Source organism: Haliotis rufescens, unplaced genomic scaffold, assembly GCF_023055435.1.
Source record: "Haliotis rufescens isolate VD_foot unplaced genomic scaffold, xgHalRufe1.0.p SCAF_14, whole genome shotgun sequence".
In the NCBI taxonomy this organism is placed as follows: Eukaryota; Metazoa; Mollusca; class Gastropoda; order Lepetellida; family Haliotidae; genus Haliotis; species Haliotis rufescens.
The window spans coordinates 9,544,807-9,558,094 of NW_025963824.1; positions in this window are offsets into that span (position 1 = coordinate 9,544,807).

Here is a 13,288-nt window from a genome sequence, read left to right on the forward strand (position 1 = left end):
AAATCCCACGTGACCTCATCAGATGACTGACTTTTTCTGTGCGTTGAAGAGTTTTTACGTGTATTGAGGCATTTGGTGGTCACACACGTCCACCCTGATAAGGCCACCGCCTACTCTACCTGGGCGAGATTTAACTCTGTCGAGTCTTACCGTGTTATAATTAGATAGGGTGAATTTAGATTTGGGGAGAAGTGTGTTTCTTGAACGCTTATGGTATGAGGACATAGGTTTTTCCGAAACATAATTTTTAATTCGTGGCCGTGGGCGGCCAGTCCATTGGCATTCCATTGTAATATGTGTTGTCCTTCCATTACTTACAGGGTTTAGAGTTTAGGGAATAACTTTTGTTTAGGCGCAGGTTGTTGTGGTATTATTTTGAGATTTATTTTAAGGTGTTATTGAAGTATTCAAAGGAGAGACTAGTAAGGTTTATTTTGGAAGCCACTGTGTGAAAGGATTTAATGTTGGTGCTGGAGGTGTTTTGTTTGAATATATATGCTAGTAACATTGTAAGGTTGTTTAGGGTTTTGAATCCTGTCTGGTTTCGTGTTTTATGGTTATGGTTTGGTTTTTTTTTAAAGAAAACATTCGATGTGTCGAGAGGGTCATATTCTGTTGTGAGTGAGTCTTCTACGCTTATGTTTTGGGTTGAGGTGTCCATGTTGGTTGGTTGTGTGTTTATTTGTCGTGTTTTGGGTTGTGTTTGTTTGTTGGTGATTGTGGATTAAGAGGCTGCGATGTTTGGTTGTTGTGCTTGTTTGGGTCTGGTAGTTGTTGCCCCAGTGGCTGTGTTGTTTTGGGTGGCAGTTCTGGGTGTTTTGCTTGCTCTGTGGCGTATTTTGCCTGCGGGTGTATATGTTGTTTCGTTTTGGTGTATGAGGAACTCTGCCGTTAGAGATCTCCTAGATGGGTTGGGATCTCCCTAGGTGGGTTGGGTGCGGTGAAGATATTTTCAGCGTGTATGTCCCAAACAGATTTTATGTTTTCTAGATATTGTGTGTGTTGTTGTGTTGGTTTTGGCAGTGGTGTGATGTTTGTCTGTGGTGTGGGGAGAAGCGGTTTGGATGTGCCTGGTGCCGTTTTTGTTTGTAATTTTTCTGTGTCGATGTATATGTGTTTGTTTGCCTGTTGTGTGAGGGTGTATCTGTTGGGGTAGTGATTTGATAGTGAGGTGTGAGTTATAGTTTTGCAGTGTATGCACCACGAGGCGCACGATCCTGGACAATGTTGGGCGCATTTTTTGCATTTTGTTATTTTAGACGTGCGTTGGGAGGTTGTGTGGTTATACTTTAGGCATTTAGTACATTGTTTGACTGGTTTAATATAAGGTTTAACTTCTAATTTATTTTGGGCGCCGAAAGAGATAGCTTCTGTGGCTTTTGGAATTTTTTCTGATTTTATTAAGTTGATGATAACAGTTGGTGTGGGGTGAGATTTTTCATTCCTAGTTGTGTATATTCTACGGGTACTGACAATTTTAGGTTGTGTGTTGTGACTGGAGTTACCCTCTTGGGTGTATAGTGTTAGGTCCTCATCCGTGTCTCTAGGGCTAACTCTTATCACACCTCGGATAAATGTTTGCCAGTATGGGATTTCGGTTGTGACATTTACTTCAAAGATTTGTCTTACTTGTTGGGTTGTTCTGAAAGCGTGTATGTTTGGAAGTATAATTTGGAAACCATTATTTTGACGTTTTATGTTAGAGGTCGACACAACTCGATGAGTCGCATTTTAAACAGTTTCACCGATGATTGTACTATACACGATGATATCGTACACTCTTGGTATTGGAATAAAAAGCGTTAAAAACGTATATGCTACTATTTTGTTGTTTATTCGGATATTAAAGTCACGTACGGCTATTGTTTAGAAGTGTCAGTTTCAAATTGTTCGCAGTTATCGAAGGTAATGAAAACAGTAACGTATTTCATAATACATAAACGTGTTTAAATACGACCTTCGAAAGCTTAAGGATAAAGACAGTATCTACTCACGACATATTATACGTAGTCTTGCCTATTATGGAAGGTCTACACTTTCCAGTAACGTTAAATAATCCGAGTTCAGTCTTTATCAAAGGTAGCAATTGTGGCATCGTTCTCCATTCTTCCATGATCATTGTTATTCCTTTTATGGTCGCCTTACCGGCCAGAAACATTCTCACGTCCAAAACTGTACTTTTTTTCAACTCGAAATACGTTTAGTCCATTTTTTATGAATTTTTCAAACCCTAACGTCCGTCCGAAAACCTTGTCCGCGCGATTTCTCTTAAACTATTCAGTTGGTTCATGTGAAACTTAGTACATATAATCCGTGTCATATTGAGGGATGCAGTCAAAAGAAAAAAATTGTTTTTATTAATTTTCCGTTTTTTTATGAATTTTTCAAACCCTAACGTCCGTCCGAAAACCTTGTCCGCGCGATTTCTCTTAAACTATTCAGTTGGTTCATGTGAAACTTAGTACATATAATCCGTGTCATATTGAGGGATGCAGTCAAAAGAAAAAAATTGTTTTTATTAATTTTCCGTTTTTTTTATGAATTTTCCAAACCCTAACGTTCGTCCGAAAACTTTGTCCGCGCGATTTCTCTTAAACTATGCAGTTGATTCATGTGAAACTTAGTACATATCATCAATGTCATTTTGAGGGATGCAGTCAAAAGAAAAAAAATGTTTTTATTAATTTTCCGGGTTTTTTTATGAATTTTTCAAACCCTAACGTCCGTCCGAAAACCTTGTCCGCGCGATTTCTCTAATACTATGCAGTTGATTCATGTGAAACTTAGTACATATAATCTGTGTCATATGGAGCGGTACAGTCAAAAGAAAAAAAATGTTTTCATTAATTTTCCATTTTTTTAATGAATTTTTCAAACCCTAACGTCCGTCCGAAAACTTTGTCAGCGCGATTTCTCTTAAACTATACAGTGGATTCATCTCAAATTTAGTACATATAATCTGTGTCATAATGAGGGGTGCAGTCAAAAGAAAGAAAAAAAGTTTTTTATTAACTTTCCATTTTTTATGAATTTTTCAAAACCTAGACTAACCCTATCCTAGCTATTTAATTTGTAACTACTGACACACGAGGCGGGTCGGGGGTATTAGTGAGCCACGCTCACTTTTGCACTTGTTTAAGTGACTTTTGTAGCAGGTGTTTTTGTCTGCAATCAGATTTCTGATAGTTATTTTGCCACTTTTGGAAGATTTTCTCATTTGTGATACTTTTAATTTCGTTTTTTGAAATTGGTAGGTTGATGCTTCCTTCTTCTAATTTAAGAGCTGATTAGGCTACCTTGTCTGCATGTTCGTTGCCAAACACTCCAACATAAGCAGGTATCCAAACTATTTCAATGTCTTTATCTAGTTAACGTAGATTATTGGCGCTTTTAATTATCTGTTGTATTAGTTTGGAGCCCTTTTTTGTGTTTTTGTTTTTTATGACCACTTAATGAGTCTGAAAGGATAAGTTTTTTATGTCTATTTATTTGAGCGCGGTGCAGGGTTTTTACAAGCCCCATTAATTCGACAGTGAAAATGGATTGATTATTTGAGAGCCTATAGGATTTTGTTTCTTTTTGGAGTTTGTTGATATGGATGCCGAATCATGTGCATTTGAGCCCGGGTCAAAGGATCCGTCTGTGTAAATGTGGCGCCACATTGGCCATTTTCATGAATGTTCGTAGTGTGGTGGATTTAGCGGTATTTGGATCAGTTTCTCTATTTAGTCTGGTGGAAAGAGATACGTCTGTTTTGGGGTTTGGAGTTTGGGTGTGAAGGTGTTTTTTGGTGTTTAATTGTAAATTATTTAGGTTGTGTATATTAATGTAATTTATTATGCGCTGAGAGATTGGAATTAATCGAGGGTTTTTGCGAGCTTGAGCTTGGAGTCTGGGGCTTATGTTAGTTTTAAGGATTTGTTGGATTTGTTGGTTTTGTTGAGTGGAGGTACAGTAATTTGTTGTTAGATGTTCTCGGCATAAATGCAGTTGTATTTCGCCCGTAAGTGCCTGTGGCAATATGCGCGGTGTGTCATGCTGAGTGCGTGTGATTATCTTTAGTGCTTGGTATTGAATTGAGTTTAGTAGGAGTTAAAGGTGTTGTATATTTGGCATCCATAGTCTGATCTAGTTAGTGATTTGTAAAGTGATAGTACTTTACCCAGTTGGGACCTGTCAGGCAGCGTTGTGTGTTTAGGTCTTTGGTGCATCTATTTGTTAGGTTTTTAATGTGAGCTCCCCAGGTGAGGTGTTCATCAAAAATTAGTCCAAGAAATTTGGTTTCTTTTTGGAATTGTATTGTTTTTTTGTTTAGTTGTAGTTTGGGGTATTTGCACGCATATTTCTGTGTTTGAATACTATCCCTGTGGTTTTTTCGGCTTTTAGTGTGAAACCCCATTTATTTGCCCATATTTGAATTTTATTTAATGCATTCTGCAGTAATTTTGAAGCCATATTTATACTTCTGGTGCGGATCGAGAGGGCTACATCATCCGTGTATCTGGAAATTTGAATTTTATTGGGTATTTCCTATTCAAATTGAGCAGACTCCTCTCGCGCTGGCCAGGTGCGGGTTATTTTACACGGGAATGAACGATTGCCATATGTGCGGTATTAAACTGTACAAATGGAAATATGAAGACAAAATCTTACCAGAACATAGAAGACATTCCCCCCACTGCGTCTGCCTGAAGACCGTATTTGGCTCACCATCCACGACGATCTAAGACGTCGTCAACATCCACGTGTACAGCATACGCACCGGTTCCTTATGGAACCACCAAATCTCACAAAAGAAAACTTTAAACATTTTGCTGAGACGCTTTCAATAAAGATATCCTTTCTCTGTTTCCTTTTCAGGTGGAGAATTTCACTTTGTAATCTAGAACTTCTTTTTATTATTAGTGTATACACTAAGTCTAGAATAGCATTCACTAGGTTTAATTGTTTTGCGGGCAGAAATCAGCCAATGAGAGGACAGAAATACATGACGTCATTACTCTGGGTTTGGGGGTGGGGGAGGGGGACCCTGCAGGCAGAAATCAGCTAATGAGAGGGCTGCAATTAAAAAACGGGCAAAAATGCACTATATACCACTACTATTAACTGAGATTTTTAGGGATGTGCCCTTAACGGGGGTTGAAGTACTGTAAAATGATTGTCCCCTGATTGCTCATGATATCGATCACTGGATAGTCTGGTCCAGTCTCGATAATTTACAGACCGCCGTCATATAGCTGGAATATTGCTGAGTGTGGCGTTAAACAACAAACCTAAACTAACCTATGTTGTGTTGTTTAATGATAATTTATTCTTTTACATTTTCTCAAACTAGTTTTTCCTCAAATCTGTGATAGTCTAGTTATTCTAATGTCCTTCGGAGACAGGTTTTATGCAATCGAAAATATATTTGTTGTCAATGTCTAACTTTACCTGGTCACGATATGGCTGAAATATTGCCAATGTGACGTTAAATCTTCACTCACTCACTCACTCACTCACTCACTCACTCACTCACTGATGAGAATGAGTTCAAAGTGTATGCAGGACTGACGGTCAAAAAAACGTTGGCTCAAAATCTGAACATCAAATGAAATTGGCTATACTACTTAGAACCCCAGTATCCCTTCCCACAGAATGCTGATGGAATTTCCCAGAGATTTGCCCAACAATAAATCGTCCTTAAAAGTCTTGCAATCCTTTTACATAGCCAGATAAATTACAGATAAATAATACATGACTGACGCATTGCATTTATAATTATATAGTCATATGCAGCATATATACTAGAAGGGATATACAATTTGAAAAAGGAAATACTCACGTTTGTCGATTTGACGTGATTTCTTCCCAGTTTGATCCCACGAATGAATCTCAGTGTGGTGAAGAGGCAATTTATCCCCCACTCTGGTCGTCGCTTCATTGCACTAAAAGGTTTGTAGTTATTATTATTCTGAATGTTTCACTTTAAAACATGAAGCTGAAAGGTTTTGGTTTCAGATGAAAGACATAGATAAAGATATTAAATAGGACTATTGGTTTTTATTGAAAGTATCCTTGGATTTATCCATTGTTTTCTCGTGACCTTTTAGAGCATAGTTTTGACCAGAATACTGTGTACGTAAGTACATGTACCCTGATGCAAAGAAACAAACAATGGATTCAATGGATTTCTTGTGAAGTTTCAGTGACTGTTCGCGTTTTGAAAGTTGAAATTCAACTGAGATTATGAGCAGAGCCAATCCAGGTAGTTATTAGGGGAATCGTGTCCATCGTTTACATATCTTTTATTTTGGACCCGTGAAGATGCGAGGCAGAATAGGTCTTCAAAAGCTCATGCTTGCCCTAAAAAGCGACTATGCTGGTCGTAAGAGGCGACTAACGGGATCGGGCGGTCAGGCTCGCTGACTTGGTTGATGCATGTCATCGTATCCCGATTGCGTGGATTATTGCTCATGATATCAATGACTGGATTGTCTGGTCCAGACTTGATTATTTACAGACCGCCGTCATATAGCTGGAATATTGCCGAGTGCGGTGTTAAACAACAAACACGCAAACAAACAAACATAATCAGATAACTGTTCTTGTCACTGTATACACTGAAATACGTCCGTCGTTAGGTGAACGTTAACTAATTCACTTTTTTCTGTTTGCTTAAAGTTGGTTACAGTACAACCTCATTAAAATCAGATCTTAGTTCTCGCTACTGCTAAACAAAGATCTGAAGACATCCCATTAGGGCTCACGTCAGAACGACCTTTCATCCAACCAATCAGAGCGTCGCTTACAAGACCTTGAAAACTTTAATATTGGTGTTCCGAACAATAGTTACGGGCTTAACGACTGAATCCATACAATCTAGACCATATATTAGCCATTTCAGAATGTTCTTTTGTTCAGGTTACAATTTTTTTTATCAAAATATATTCCGAAGCATCAGTCTGATGTGACCTGGAATGGGATGTCTTCGGATCTTTTTTTAGCGGTAGCGATAACTAAGATCTGATTTTAATGAGATTGGTAAGTGATTGAGTGAGTGAGTGAGGTTAAGTTTAACGTCACATCGGCAATTTTTCAGCCATATCGTGACGAAACAAAATTTGACATTAACAATATATATTAAGCTGTATAAAATTCTGCCGACAAAGAGCAGTATAAAAAACTAGCATATCACAGATTTTCGTAAAACTAGTTTGAGAATATGTTAAAATAGATAACTAACGTAATCATTCGACAACACATTGTTAAAACGGGCTATAGATCGCCACCAACTGATCACCGCGCTTGGGACCATGGGGACTTACAGTACTTTTGCTACCTGCATGAACCCCAGTCGGATTTACATCATCCCTCCAATTGTTAGCGACGACTGACATAATTTAGCCAAACATTAAAATAACATATATGCTACGATTAAAAACGTGGAAGAAATAGATATACTTTGAAAGACGTGGTCTTACATACCCTCTCAGGGGGACAATAATTTTACACTACTTTAACCCCCTTCGAGGATATAGCCACTAACAATCTCAGTTATTGATTTATTCAACCAATTATAAAAGTTATTTATTTCTTTACAAAACATAACAATCAAAATTTATGAATTAAGTCAATTTCTTTAAAAAAAAGCAAGAATTAAACGAGAACTTACCTGATAAAAAAGATCCTTGAGCAATGAAACTTTGAAGCAGGACATGCTTGACTGTGATTCTTTCATCACAAGGGATACAAAATGGAGGATCCTCACCTTTTAACAAATGTTCATGAGTATAACGTGAGTGACCAATACGACATCGTCTTATTACAACCTCTTCAAATCTTGACTGACAACACAAGTAGGTATAACGGATATTTGCTTTTATTTACAGTGTTACATTTTATTTATATGAAAGTGTACATCATGTTTCAAATTCGCTTAAATCTAGTCAGTCATGCCCTTGTCTCGAAACAAACCTGCATGACAAGCATGGTTCCTATAGGACAGGGGCTAGACTTCATACCCAACATCAAATTGCTTGTCGACATACTTGGGGCTGGTGGTCAGACCAAGCTGATGTCATGTCATCGTACTACATCAGCTTGGTATGTTTTCATTCTTTAAGTCACTGTATGTTTGGCAAAGACTCAGCTATTTACCATGTGCCACGATGTGACTAACATATAGGCTATCATACGAGTAAACGTTTGATAATGGCGTTAAAAGCACTTACACATAAGTAGCTGTGTTTATGGGGGCATTGACGGTAGCGTAAGTCCGATTCGTGTGATCAACCGTGCATGTTGTTAGTATTCTAGTTTTGGTTAAAATAAAACAGCCTGGAATATATACCATGGAGAAGGGTGGTATTAGGAACTGTAGTATTTGAGCATGTTTGTTTTGTTTGCGCCGCACGCAACAATATTCCAGTCATATGACGGCGGTCTATAAATATTAGAGTCTGGACCAGCCAATCCAGTGATTGACATTATGATTATCGATTATTTGTTGCGCTGTTGCTTGTTTGGTGGGTTTCCTTAACTGTGTACAACATGTCGATGTCAGTAAGATGCCCACAATCCAAGGGGTGTATTGTGACACGATTAGTCGACAAATTTAATAACAATAACTTAGCAGCCAGCATTAGAGCTGAGGAAATGTTCACTTGCCCCCCTTGCTGTATATGGGGCTTCAAACACACCAAGATAAACATGTGTGTGTTCCTCGGTTGTACATAATGTTCAATGCTATTAGGAGAAGGCTGTTTTCGGAGTACGATGACAGAACATCGGTCAAGTAACAGGAAATATCTAACCTCGATACACAATCTCAGTGGGAGTGAGTGGGTGAATGAAATATCTAACCTCGATACACAATCTCAGTGGGAGTGAGTGTGTAAATGAAATATCTAACCTCGATACACAATCTCAGTGGGAGTGAGTGTGTGAATAAAATATCTAACCTCAATACACAATCTCAGTGGGAGTGAGTGTGTGAGTGAAATATCTAACCTCGATACACAATCTCAGTGGGAGTGAGTGTGTGAATAAAATATCTAACCTCGATACACAATCTCAGTGGGAGTGAGTGTTTGAATGAAATATCTAACCTCAATACACAATCTCAGTGGGAGTGAGTGGGTGAATGAAATATCTAACCTCGATACACAATCTCAGTGGGAGTGAGTGTGTGAATAAAATATCTAACCTCAATACACAATCTCAGTGGGAGTGAGTGTTTGAATGAAATATCTAACCTCGATACACAATCTCAGTGGGAGTGAGTGTGTAAATGAAATATCTAACCTCGATACACAATCTCAGTGGGAGTGAGTGTGTGAATGAAATATCTAACCTCGATACACAATCTCAGTGGGAGTGAGTGTTTGAATGAAATATCTAACCTCAATACACAATCTCAGTGGGAGTGAGTGAGTGAATGAAATATCTAACCTCGATACACAATCTCAGTGGGAGTGAGTGTTTGAATGAAATATCTAACCTCGATACACAATCTCAGTGGGAGTGAGTGTGTAAATGAAATATCTAACCTCAATACACAATCTCAGTGGGAGTGAGTGGGTGAATGAAATATCTAACCTCGATACACAATCTCAGTGGGAGTGAGTGTGTAAATGAAATATCTAACCTCAATACACAATCTCAGTGGGAGTGAGTGTGTGAATGAAATATCTAACTTCAATACACAATCTCAGTGGGAGTGAGTGTTTGAATGAAATATCTAACCTCGATACACAATCTCAGTGGGAGTGAGTGTGTGAATGAAATATCCACATTGTTGTCACACAATGTTCAATGGCACACGGGGAAACTGTCGTCTGCTCGTGCGTCATCACGTGACCGGACCTAACAAACAGATTCTGAAGATGACCATGTGAGGCCGTACACATTTTCATGGGTCGAAACAGTGTCATACAATAATATCAATCTTTCAAAGGTATACAATTTATTTTCGAGTGATGTTTTGCACAATGCTATAGAACCTACATTTGCATGGGTCAAACAGTGTTATACAAGAATATCGATCTTTCAAAAGTATACACTTATTTTCGGATGATGATTTGCACAATGATATAGAACCTACATTTTCAGGGGTCAAAACATTGTTATACAATAATATCGATCTTTCAAAAGTATACAGTTTATTTTCGGATGACGTTTTGCACAATGCTATAGATTCTTCTTTTTCGTGGGTTAAAACATTGTTATGCAATAATATCGATCTTTCAAAAGTATACATTTTACTTTCGGATGTTCCTTCGCGCAATGCTGTACAACCCATTTCACCCGTGAAGATTCCGGGGTAGAATAGATCTTCAGCAACCCATACTTCTCGTAAAAGGCGACTATGCTTGTCGTAAAAGGCGACCAACTGGATCGGGTGGTCAGGCTCGCTGACTTGGTTGATGCATGTCATCGATCCCAATTGCGTGGATCGATGCTCATGACAATCACTGGATTGGCAGGTCAAGACTCGATTATTTTTCAGACCGCCGCCATATAGCTGGAATATTGCCGATTGCGGCGTTAAACAACAAACAAACAAAACAAAAACAGTTATATCACGGCCTGTCAGCTTGAAGCTTGATGTGGGAGGAAAGCCCGAAGTAATGCCACTCTGATGAAACCAACGAGCATGGGTATGGTGCAAACAAACCTAGAAACATTATCGGGATGAACAGGGATTCGAACCCACAATCGTAGGCTTCTGGCGTGCCCAAGTGATGCGACTCTGCACATCTTGACTTGGTGTACGTGGGGCGTCCGGGCTAGAATTGGTTTCTTGAAGTGAGTGAGTTGGGTTTAACGCCGCTTTTAACAGTATTCCAGTTATATCACGGCGTGTCAGCTTAATGTGGGAGGAAAGACCGAAGTGATGCAGGTCTCAGACGTTTACCACTTCGGTGAAACCCACGAGCACGGGTATGGTGCTGACAAACCTAGAAACATAATTGTGGCGAAACCGGGATTCGAACCCGAGATCATAGGTCTCTGGCGTGCCCAAGGGACGCAACTCTGCACAGCAGAGACGACTGGGCCACCCGTGCCCCCGGTTTCTTGAAGCCTATGCTGGTCGCAAGAGGTGACCAAGTGTATCGGATGGTCAAGTCCGATGACTTTGTTGTTGGCCGGTCAACGTTCCTAGGCGGCGTGGATCGCTGCTCTTATTATCAATCACAGGATCAAGACTCGATATTTAACAGAGCGCTGTAATCGGAATCGGGTGGTCATGCTCGCTGACGTGGTTGGTGCATGTCATCGTATGCCAATTGTGTGGATCGATGTTCATGATGGCAATCACTGGATTGTCTGGTCCAGACACGATTGCGGCTGTAAACTACTAATGAACTAACGACTGACTGACTGACTGAGTATGGTTTTACGCCGCTTTTAGCAATATTCCAGCAATATCACGGCGGGGGACACCAGAAATGGGTTTCACACATTGTACCCATGTCGGGAATCGAACCCGGGTCTTCGGCGTGACGAGCGAACGCTTTAACCACTAGGCTACCCGACCGCCCCATGAACTAACGAACACACATCTTGACTTGGCTGAGGGATGCAACCATTGAATCACCGGCAACTGGCCACCCCGCACTATCTTCACAAGGCCTGATGTCAACACATTCATGGCATAGCACCGAAATGTAATTGATTCTTTTTGACAACATTAAAGTGGGTCAATGACACTATAGTAATGTGTGGCAGATTTATTGTGTCTCTAGTTGTAATTAATGTCGGGGAGTTCCTCTCAAGGAAGTCTCTACACCATCCATAAATCTGCCACGATAGATCACCGAGGCCTTAGTAAAATGTGTGAGAGATTTGATAGGACATTATTTGTGAAATGTAAACTTTTCAGTTCCACCGTTTGTAAATGCTGGCTGGATGATCTCATTGTGTGCCCCGAGCAAGTGATTGTTGTTATAAGTTATTCACAGCCTTACTTCTATCACAGACTATCGTGGAGATCTGGGTTAGAATAGATCTGGGTTTAGTAAACATGCTTGACGTAAATGGAGGCTATGCTTGTCGTAAAAGGCGACTAACGTGATCGGGCGGTCAGGCTCGCTGACCTGGTTGATGCATGTCATCGATCCCTATTGCGTGGATCGATGCTCATGACATCAATCACGGGTTTATGTGGCCGAGACTCGATTATTTACAGACCGCCGGCACATAGCTGGAATATTCCGGAGTGCGGCGTTAAACAACAATCCAACCAACCAACCCAATTGCGTGGATCGATGCTCATGTTATCAATCACTGGATTGTCTGGTCCAGTCTCGATTTCTTTTTACAGATCGCCGTCATATAGCTGGAATATTGCAGTGTACAGCGTTAAACAACAAACAAACAAAACATTTTTTTTGTAAGAAGCCGAACAAAGCTATTCAAGTACCGCGTGTGTCAATAAACAATTCTATCGAATAATCCATAATAAACAAACAAACAATAATAACCGAAACTATACATCATACATGGATCATGGGACCCGTGAAGATCCGAGGTAGAATTGGTCTTCAGCAACCCATGCTTGCCGTAAAAGGTGACTATGCTTGTCGTAAAAGGCGACTAACGGGATCGGGTGGTCAGGCTCGCTGACTTGGTTGATGCATGTCATCGTATCCCAATTGCGTTGATCGATGCTCATGATATTAATCACTGGATTGTCTGGTCCAGACTCGATTATTTACAGGCCGCCGTCATATAGCTGGAATATTGATGAGTGGATGATGGAGGTGAGGTGAGGGTTTAGCGTCGCGTTCAAGATTATTGCATTTATATAGCGACGTGCATTCACGTGTGTGTGTGTGTGTGTGGCTGCTTGTACTAGTCCGGACTGATGCCGATTTATAGTGCTAGCTCACTGAGATACCATGCCGCAGTTTAACATATATACCCCACTCAGACACAGTATACTGAGTCCGAGCCGACCAGTCCTTGTTTCAGCCCCTTAATGCAGAGCGCCAGTCAGGGTAACAACAAGTACCATCTTTTAACGTCTGTTGGTATAACGCGGCCGGGGATCGAACCGTGGACCTTTCGCTCTCCGGGCGGACACTCTACCACTAGACCACGGAGGCGTCTTGGGCCTTGGAGGGGCCATGACGTTGCACTTTCTTGAAACAGCACATCAAGATAAGGCTCAAGCTATTGCTCTTTATTCAAGGTATTGTATACAGTTATGCCCCTCTGACAATGTCCTTGATTATGGACAATGATCTTGATTGTGGACAATACTGTGAAAAGGGGTTTATATCAATGAGTTATAAAATCCTTT